Here is a 10768-nt window from a genome sequence, read left to right as displayed (position 1 = left end):
AATCACTTTCTTCCTGGATAACTTTTCTGTCCAAAGCAGTAATGGTAACCTTGCAGGCACCACCACAGCGGTAGTGAAAACAAATAATGGAGAGCAATTCTCAAGGAATACTGCCATAGCTTCCAGGCTTGATTTCTACCGGGCCATGAGTTAGCATTTGTCTGGTAAAAATGAAAGACCTTCTCAAAAAAGATAGCATGCTATCAGGCCCCGGTGAGAATGCGCCATCTGGCCGTTCACATACCCAGAAGTAACTGGGCCCACGCTTGTTCCTTCTTCAACCAGGCTACCAACGTGGAAGATGCCCAGGTGACTTGTGTCTTCAGCAACTAAGAACTTCAGGGCCAAGAGGGCCCTCTGAGCGGTAGCTGGTTCCTCAGAGCGGGAGCTCCAGTCACAATCAGGCCAAGAGCGGACAGCCCTCCCAATGCGTCTCGCCAAAGCCAAATCACGCCTGGTCCAGGGTTTGACGGTCCTCTCCAGCTGTGGGAAAGCTCACGCCTAGAGCAGCATCCTCCCAAAGCAGCCAGAGTGCCAGGTCAACAGGCCGATGGCTGTCCAGGATGCCTAATTGCCTCAGAAATGATCTTGAATTTCGGATCAGAGACCTCTAGGGTCCAAGTTGGAAGGGATGATACAACTCCGCTTGTAAATGCTTTGGTTTACGGACCACTTCTTCATCCTTTGAGGGTGGTGCAGAATAGTGGCTAAGGGCATTCCCTGTTGAGCCCCGAGTGTGTGTTCCTCCTCTACTCTCCGCTAGCTGCATGGCTGGGGGCACCCAGTGGGTGCTGGGCAAATGCTAGCGGTACATTCGACATGCTACATGACGTGCTGCAATCTCCCATTGCAGATGTGGAATCTAAGGTTCGGACAAGTGCACCCCCACACAGCATCCCCACACCCCTTTGCCCTACTCTTTCTATTAAGTCGCTCCTCCTTGTGTCTCTGCTACCTAAATGGCATCAGTCCCTTGAGTCTGCTCAAATGCTAGCTGTTCTATAAATTCTGCCTCCAGAATGGAGTTCATCTCAGCTTCCTCCGAGCTGCATAGCACTTTGTTCATAACTCTATCGCGCTGTGGAGCTCACTGGGCCACACTAGGCAAGAAAAAGGACCGAGGCGAGGACGTGACACACTGCAGACTGCAGTAAAGACCAGAGAGAGACGGACACAACGAAGGCACGTTTCGCCCCTGCAGCAACGCGTTCCCTCCTTCTCCTGCCCCACAGTCGGACGCACCGTGGGGCCTCTCAAAGCCCTCACCACGTTATGGTTCCAATCAAAGCTAACTCCACACACACTCTCTCTTCCCAGGCGGACTACCTTAGGGGGAGGAAACAGCTAAGTGTCACCTCCGCACCCGCCATGGCACATGGCCGAGGGTTGCAAGTGCTGAAGCATGCCTGTTCCACTGATCTGAGAAGCTGGCTGATAGCGGTGATGGTGCTGAATGGCGGCAGAGATCACAGTGATAACAGGGAGGTTACCTGAACCGAAACCCAGCCGTCACGAAGGGTGATGTGCGCACGATGTTTCGCTATGACCGAGTGAACAACAAGGGATCCACGAATCAGACCTAGAAACGTAGCCCGCTCTCTGGCCAACTGGAAAGCAATGGAAAATGGAAAAGGCATATGGGTGGCGCCTATCTTATCAGCTTGAGCCCGATCCATAGATTATGTGGCGTAGTGGTGGCATGTGGAAATCATTGAAAAGCCCTGTTGTTACTGTTCATTGAGGAAGATGTAGAAAAGATCCAAAGGTACAGGGAAGAGAAACAGTCACAGTACTATGAAATTTCATGACAGTTCTCTTGCACCTGTCTGATTTGACACAGCTGAGATCAGGCTGATCCTGTGTGTCTCACAGTATGTTTTATTTATTCTTTTTGAATAAATAACACACGCAGAAAGTACAAAGCTCAAAAGTCACAAAGAGCCGGGAGTGAAAAGGCTCTCTCCTACTCCTGCCTTCTGCCCACCGTTTTCTCCCAGGTCCCTCATAGATCCTTCCCGAGGAGTCCTCTGCCTACCTCTGAACAGTTGTTTTGGGTGGGTTAATAGTCAGTCCTCAATCCTTCGAGGTCCTCAGAAACCAAAAATTGTCTGTAAGTACGAAGTATGTCCCTAATGTAGCGTGTCTGTGCTGATAAATGATAAAATGTTACCGCCTCTATGTCAGTTACACAACCGGAAGCAGATAGTGCCACTCTTCCCAAAGACTATTCTTAGCTGACAAATGTGGTTGGAGGTACTCAACCGAGATACAATCCTTCAACAGGCCCCTGTCCCAAAGATTTCCTGAGATGTTGCCAGGAGCCCATGGTGGCCTAAGAAACGGAGAACTTGAAATCAGAGTCTGTGTGTGTTGGGTTGAACGCCAGGCCCGCGTCCTGAAAGGTAGGCCTCTCCTCCTCCCCAGACCAGACCTGGCAAGGACTTCCCTCACACTTTGTTCTGCCCGAGGGTGCTGGGCTTCGAGGTGTGGGAAGAGTGGGTGGGGGAATTCTAGTTCCAGTGAAGCAGTTGAAAGAAAGTCATTTCCACAAAATCTAGCTCAAAATAGAGGAAGCCGTTCTATACTTACCCAAACTTTGTCCCCTGCAAGCTCACCTCCCCACCCCACACGCAGGGGAGTGGGGCAGCGGCTCCCCGGATTTTCCTTGAGATCTGGTGCTGTGTGCTGCCCCATGGGCTTACGTTGTCACAAATCCTCCCACTCTGAGCAAGCACGCCCACCACCTCATTGTGGATCTTCTTCCCCGTAGGCAGTTTCCAGAGTTTTTCAGGAATCGGGCTACAGTTTGGAAGTTTATTTACCAGTGAAGTGAATTTCTCTCTGCTCTCCTTCCTCTCCTCCCAGAACCCATCTGAGAAAGTTACAGAAGGCATCTCCGATTCACAACACGCCCCCCGCCAACCCCCCACTGAATAACACGTCGTCTGGCAACAGGAGGCGTTTGATTACATTTGGATGGAACGCCTGCATCAACTCCAGTTGTCCCCGAATTGGAACTGCTGGGCCTCACGTGCTGCAGCCAACAGTTTGCCTTCACCCACTCCCCTCTCCGAAATGAACCTTTCTCTGGGAAAACAAGAAACCTACGTGCCATCCTGGGTGAGAGACGAACAATGGCTGCGTCCCAGCATCGCATCCCAAGCGTGACAGGCAAGAGCACACTGAGGGGTTTCCAACAACGAGCCATGCTTCAAGCATCTCTGGAGATGCCCTCTGAACCAGAGGACCCAAATGTTCTCCCCGGAGCTCTGCGGTCTCTGTGTTTAATTCAGTGCGTGGGCCTTAAGTTCTCACTGCATGAGGTCTAAGGCACCCAGCTTCTGTCCCCTTTAGCAAGCCTCCATAACTTCCCTCCCCATGCTCTGACTTTGCTTAATTGCTGCAGCAGGCAGAGTAATGGCTCCCCAAAGACACCATCACCCTAATAACCAGACCCTGTGACTATGCTATATTACATGGCAAGAGGCGGGCGGTGGGGGTGGGGAGGGGTGGCTAAAGTCGCAGATGGAATACATCTTGCTGATCAGCAGACCTTAAAAAATAGACTCTCCACAGTAGTCTCAAAAATAGAGAGACTATCCACAATATTGTGGCCACCATATTATCACAAAGGTCTCCAAATGGGGAGGAGGGAGGCAGAAGTGTCAGACCCAGAAGAGTGACATCAGGAGAAAGACTCGATTTTCCAACTGCCACCTATGAAGATGCAGTAAGGGGCCATGAACCAAGGAATACAGGCAGAAAAATCTGGAAATGACAAGAAACTGGATTCTTCCCTAGAACTTCCTTGGTGTTAACCCAGGGAGGTCTATTTGGACTTCCGACCTCTAGAACTGTAATATTTGTGTTGTTATGTAGCAATAGGAAACCAAGACAGTCACTGCGGACTTGCCATGTGCCAGGCCTGGTACCAGATGCCAAGGGAACATTCCCACAGCATGTGGTTTGTACCGTGTATCCGTCATCAGAGTCCTGCAGGGAAACTGAAGCCACTGTAAGAGTTTAAACACAGAGAATCCAATGCAGATCACTGGCTATGTAGGTGATAGCAGAAGTGAAAAAGTCAGTCCAGCTGTTAGCAATAGCAGAGGTTGCTACTAGGCTGGACTAGAGGGATATAGAGAAGAAGCCATATTGCCAGAGTGCAGAGGTCAAGGTTGCCAGGTGGAAGCTGGATCACGGTGCACCTATCCAGCAGGAGCTGGACGGGACAGAGCCCTGCTTTAGATGCTCCTGAGGCAGAAAGGGAGAGAGATACCTTGCTTTCTCCCTTTCTCCTGCCCTCTGATTTCCTGTCCAGGCCTCCCGTTGGCTGCTTCCAGACAGAAGCTGGCTGGCGAAGGGCCTTGGGATATGCAGAGGTCAGCCCTCCTGTAGTACAGAGGGGAGCTGGGGAAGAGCAATCCGTGAATTAATGGATTTGAAGATGAATAAGACCAAGACACCTCCTTTCTGCATTGATCATCACGAATCTCGAAGCATAATTATCGTTTAAAATGCAAATTCTTTATGTGACTCCTGAGACCCTCCATAAGCTGGCACTTCCCTAACTTCTCTGCTCTCACTCTCTACAGTTCCCCCCTTCACTCACAGCATCCCCACCACACTGGCCTTTGCTCTGTGCTCCACATGCCAGAAAGTCTCACCTTGGGACCTTGCGCTTGTGGGTTGTAGCCGCTGTTAGAGAACAAGAAATAAATGTGTTTGGGGCTGAGTCATTACATTAACCTGCCTGAACTGAAACAATTTCCAGTGATAAGAATTCTCAATGCCTGGTCCATAATTGGCCCTCGATAGTTCTCAAGAGTTATTATTAAGTGACTGGATTTTAGACACTCGGTAATTTTGAGTTCAGGGGTGCAGTGTCTTTTTCTTATCCTCACTCCTTCCCCACCCGGTTCCCTGAGGACAAGGAAGTCTTATGTTATCTCCATACCTTTGAAGACTTCCACTGGACCTAAACCTTAGGAGATGCTCAAGATGGGTATGTGTTGCTTTGAGTTTCTAGGCAACGTGAGGCAGACATGACTGGCATAGCCCAGTCTAGAAGTTTGACTCATAGGAGGAGTTCAACATTGCTGTAGCTACCAACGTTCATGTAGCTCTTGAGCATTTACAAAGGGCTCTCCACTTGGTCCTTATACCAGCTCCCCCCAAAAAAAAAAAATTACAATTATGATTCCCGTTTTCCAGAAGATGAATCACTCTGAGCTCACAGGGGTTCGTTATCTTACTCAAGATCTTGCTTTTTCAAGAGAGGAGGCTGGAATTAATTCACTGTTCCAAAATAGTTATGGAGTCCTGACTCGAGGTGCTAGACCCTGGCTGCATCTTCTGCATTTAGTAGGGGCTCAGGAGATATATATAGGAGCCCACAGGTCCAAAGAAAGTGGAGTTAGCTCCCGGAAGATAAAAGGGAGGCCCTCAGTTCCAGCTAAGGACCGAGGACCAAGAGAATTGCCTGTGCCCTACAGCTTGTGTTTAGTGGGGGCCGCTGCCACTGCTCTGTGTCTTCCTGCAAATTTCTGGGTGGTCAGCCAGACGTGCCTGGAGGCAACGGCACCCCAGCAAGCCCTCAGCAGCTCTCCCACTTGCCCAGGCTAATGGCCTTGGCGTTCTAAGTCTGCCCTTTTCCATACATTCTTTCCTCCTTCCCGTGCCAAGATTTCAGTAGACGATTTACAGCGGGTTCCAGGCCATTTAGCTCCGTCGAAAATTTGGGTGAAAGTTTCCTCCCAGCCATCCCAGGCCACAGATAACCCATCGGGGTGTGACAGCCAGGGCGAAGGAGGGGGAAGAAGTTTCTGCAGCTGATGTGTTCATCCACTCCGATCTGGCTGGGCTCTACAAAATGTGTCAGGAAAGGTTTGGTTGGAAAAATCTAGGACAAGATGCCGAAGAGACAAAACTTGTCCAACCAGAGATGGCAGAGGCCCCTGGAGGGTCGCCTACGGGTTGGGTTATGTGCCAGTGCGGGTGCAGGAAGGGGCGGGTGGGTGACCAGAAGGAGGAAGGCTAGGTGGCCGGGGCTTGGCTGGGACCCGGCCTTGCCCAGTCTGACGTCGCTCCTCTCGTGCTTGGGCGCCTCTCTCCGTAAATAAATCCAGGCTGCTCTTACGGCTCAGGATGCCCCACATACCGCACATCTGAGGTGGGGCGAAATACAAATATGCCTTTTCATAATAGCTTTACACCTGGGGCAGCAGAGGACCGGTTTATTACCTTGGTAAACAAAAGTTAGAATTCAAGCAGAGTACAAACTTTGCCCCAGGCCCTTCTGACGGTGCACCTTGTGTTTGTGAACTCGATATATATACAATGTGAAGCAATGGGAGGCTGGGCTTTCTCTCCCTCTCTCTTTTTTCCCTCTCTCTCTTGTCTGATTTCCAAGGTTTAAAAGTTCATGTGTGGGGGGGGGGGGAGTAGGGGGGAGGTGCGGAGAGAGAATTTACTTTGGCTCTGGGTGTTTTTTTGTTTTTTTTTTTTTTTTTTTTTGAGCGTTTTGAAATCATGCTGTTCGGTGTGAAAAAAATACGTGAGCCAGTTTATATTGTTTCCCAGAGAGCGTGTGCTTCTTGCTGCCCTGATGGTGACAATTAGGGTTTGTGGGTGGCAGACAGGGAGAACCAGTTTTGGGAACACACAAAGGAACTAAGATTTGCATTGCCCTTAAACAATAAAAAAAATAGTAAATATTTATTTGTGCCTATTTTGTGCCAAGCACAGAAAGAACCATAAACGTTTGTAAACACAACCACCGGGAATAGGAATTCTGGGTCAAAATGTCCATTTTACAGGTGAGAAAACTAAGGCTACAGTTGCTAAAGAGATTCAAGCCCCAGTCTCCTAATTTCAAACTCAGGGCTTTCTGTACTGCCCTCTAATCTCGACATGGGGGTCATAGGACTACGTCCTGTCCTGTCGCCTGGCCTGTCCTCCCCACAGCCCCTGTTTTCCTGCCTCATTCTCTGCCCGTACTTGGGGCAACGACTGATCTCCACTTTTGGATGCATTTCTGCTTCGAGGATTTCCCTGCTATGTAGCAGCCACCTGGCCATCTGGACCACTCTCTTACCAACAAGTACCTCCATGCATTCAAGTGTAAGGGACACATAACATGTGGACTAGATTGCTCCTCAAAACACACATAAGCCTAAAAGCAAAGGAAGCGACAGCAAAGCAAGAACACACCTCACATTCGGTTGGCTCCACAAGTGTCTCTGCGTTCTCCCATCCTCAGCTTGACTAATCAGATAAAATTCAGCAGAGCCATCCGAACTTTTGCGGTTCTTTTCCAAAACAAGCTTCGGAGCCTGAAGAACTTTGCCCATCTTTGTTTGCATGTCCGCTGCTCAAAACGGTTCCGCTGGGGCTTGCCTGTTGCAAAGCTCAAGCCAGTGAAATGTTAACTCTTTCATCCATAGTTGAATCCCCAAGCCTTCTAAAATCAGGGTGAACTCATTAGGCTTATTTTTACAAGAAGTCCATGTGAATGTATCAACTTGTGCCTGTCTTCACACATGAAGGATTCCTCGCGGGAACATATTCAACTGAGGTTACAGAGAGGCAATGTCATTCACAAGGTATTGTGAATTCAGCAGTTCCGGGGGATCAGAGTTATGGCCTCTTGTGCATAGCAGAATTTCAAGGGAAAGCCCAGCCCTCCTCTTCTTCCAACCCCCCTCCACTCTCACCCTACCATTAATGCATTAAAAAAAATTTCTTAATGTTTATTTATTTTGAGAAAGAGAGAGAGAGAGAGAGCAAGAGAGCACCAGTTGGCAGACAGAGGGGGAGACGCAGAATCTGAAACAGGCTCCAGGCTTTGAGCGGTCAGCACAGAGTCCAACTCAGGGCTTGAACTCATGAACCGTGAGATCATGACCTGAGCCGAAGTCAGACGTTTAGCCAACTGAGCCACCCAGGCGCCCCCACCATTAATGCATTTTTAATGGCAGCTTCTCAAGGAATGCCTTTGGCTTTTTTTATTGTAAGCTTTTAAAAAATTATTGGAACGCAAATACTCATTGCAAAGAAACCAATTTCAGTTATGAATGGACTAAACACAGTCTCTGTGCTGGAGCCCCGGAAGAAGAAGATGACATGGGCGTCTCTGGGCTGTGAGGCAAAGCCTGGTTAAGGATGCTTGGTTCCAGGACTCTTCTCTGAAGACTCAAGTAAGCCAAGCAGTAGAATGTTAGCCCTAAAATGAGCTTTAAAGAGCATCTGACCCAACCCCTTTCTCTTCCAGAGAAGAACACGGAGGCTCAAAGTGGGACAAGGCCGAGGCTTGCAAAGCCAGCAAGTGACAGGCCCCCAGCTCTTGCCAGGGCTCAGAGCTCTCCGCCATGCTGTATTTCATCCTGACAGCGAGTGAGATGAAATAAAGACAAGAACCTGGTCCTCCTCCTGGCCTGGGTCTACTTCCCCTGACTTTTCAACACTGCTTGTCAATAGGCGATATATGTCCATAGATTGAGTCCGTGGAAAGATGATTACCCCGAGAAAGAAGGGAGTCAGGAAACCTCGGATACTTCTGAAACATTGATTGGCAATCTTATTCAAGGTTGAGAGAACTTAGTGTATCCTTGCACAGTTGTGATTATAGACCAGAAACACAATGCTTAAAAGGAAATCCATGTGCCTTCTCTACTTTAGTTTCATTCTCATTGGCTGTTTTGCTTTTGATTTTCTAGCGAGTGATTCTAAGTTGGTGTGGGTCCCTGTCATTGGGAAGTAGAGTCAGTCAGCCTCCGATTGGGTCCTACATTGAAATAACTGATGGAATGTCACACTGTTAGGGCAAGAAGTGACACTCCGGACCTGATGAGTATGCTGGAGCTGAGGGAAGGCAAGGGACTTATCCGGGGTCACTCAGCACATTAATGGACTACAACTGTCCCTCCATCCGACAACTACAAAGCAACTTCCTTTGTAACACTCACATGTCTTTTGTGAACCAGTGGTGGATTGTGCTAACTCCAGGGAGTTGAACGTTCATTGCAGCCTGGGTCCGACTAATTTATATGCATCTCTGTAAGGTATGGATCATGAGTTATCCTTGCCATCTTTGTTTCATGGAAAGACTGGTACAAAGAAAACAAGGGAATTTTCCAAGATTGCAAGGTGAATCAGCAAAGGCTCTGAGGCAACATGCTGTTACAGGATGAGGAATCAGAAGACATAAATTCCAGTGCTCACACTATCTCTACCCACGTGAGAGATCTTGGGCAACTCATTTCCCTTTCTGAGTCTTAGTTTCTCCATTCATGGAAGGGCTTTGCTGGACGACCTCTAAGAACATTTATCTCTCCTGGTCTATGGGTCTAGAAAACAAGGCTCGGAGCTATTTCATGCCTGTGAAAGCCAGAAACTGACTGTCACAATGACATATTCCCAGGATTCTCAAACTGTAAGGGATGCATGGGTTCTGCCTCCGAAACAGAATTTAGCATCTTTTTGCAACTTGTATGCAAAAAAATAATAATAATAAGTTCAGTTTTATTTTTTTTTCCCATGACTTCTTTTTTTCTCAAGCCCTTCATGCCCGTCATCGCTTATCTGATTTCAAGGGCAAGCATGTAACACAACAAAGAAACTAATGGCAGACAAACAGCGTAAGGAAAACTCAGAAATATGTACTTATCATTTTATTTTGCGAGGCCTGGTAAGGAAAATAAATAATATTTATTGAACACTTACCATAATTTATGCATGCCGCCTTATTTAAGATCTTTAAGCAATCAGTATTATCATGCCCCTTTCACAGAAGGTGCTGAGGCTCGGGCAAGAAATAACTTGCCTGATATACACCTGTTAAGAAGTAGAACCCAGATTTGACGATTCCAAAGTCCGCATTTTCCCAAATTCCCAAGTGGTGAACATAAAACCCAGCCATGTTATTTGTTAGCAAAATTGGTTTTCCATTAGAGAGGGGAATTAACTATACCAAGATTTTATCGCGTTTCACGAAGAACATATTCACCATATTCAACATATTCAACAACCTCATAGCTTCCCTGGGCTCCACCTTCTGAACATCTTTGAGAACAGGCCAAAACTGTGAGGCATTCGTCTGACGTCCCTCAAATTTTTGGAGAGAGCGGATACCTATGACTAGAAATGGTCCGGTCAGAAGTATTTATTAATACACTCACAGAATTAAAGACGGGGCGGCTGTTTCTTTGCTTAGAATTCACATTACCTCAGACAGGCAGTGTCCTGACACTCTCCCTCATTATTCAATCCTGTAATCAGATCCTCCCAGGGATACAGGGCGCGAATGGAGTGGATTTGAGGAACCTGTTTCTGATTCAGCCTTCACTGAGAGGGAGCCCATATAGTGTCTCCCGAAAGTGGCCCATAGGCCAGTGCGAAACCTATGGAGCCACCAGGACCGGATGTCACAAATTCATTCACCCACTATTTATTGATAGCCGCGGATGTTTCTGACACAGTGCAAGGGCAGTGCTACCAAGACAAAGGCAATTGAGCCTTAACCTGGCCCGGGACACCTAACTCAGCCCAGGTCTAGACCTCAAGAATATCCACGGGAGGCTGCATTGTCCCGTGGCTGCTTCCAGGATCCAGAGATCAAAGCCAAGTGATGTGACACAGGGCCCTGGTGTTTTCTGTTTCGGCTTTCACAGGGATGAAAACTGCCGTGCCCCTTTTGTCTCCTGCTAATGGCTAGAAAATGCTCAAGTCTGATGTGACTCTAGAGATTTGGTTATGACTTCAGTTCAAA

At 48.2% G+C, this 10768-nt stretch overlaps 1 long non-coding RNA gene across 1 annotated transcript; it reads left to right on the top strand.

The window, feature by feature from the left end:
• Nucleotides 1–219: 219 nt before the first annotated feature.
• On the top strand, nt 220–5172 carry LOC122491619. The gene is made up of 2 exons (XR_006299396.1): nt 220–2402; nt 2866–5172. It is a non-coding gene; the product is annotated as an uncharacterized LOC122491619 (long non-coding RNA).
• The last annotated feature ends 5596 nt before the right edge of the window (nt 5173–10768 follow it).

Source organism: Prionailurus bengalensis, chromosome C2 (assembly GCF_016509475.1).
Source record: "Prionailurus bengalensis isolate Pbe53 chromosome C2, Fcat_Pben_1.1_paternal_pri, whole genome shotgun sequence".
NCBI classification, from domain to species: Eukaryota; Metazoa; Chordata; class Mammalia; order Carnivora; family Felidae; genus Prionailurus; species Prionailurus bengalensis.
The sequence above is the reverse complement of the archived record's forward strand: the minus strand, read 5'-3'. Positions and strand labels throughout refer to the sequence as shown.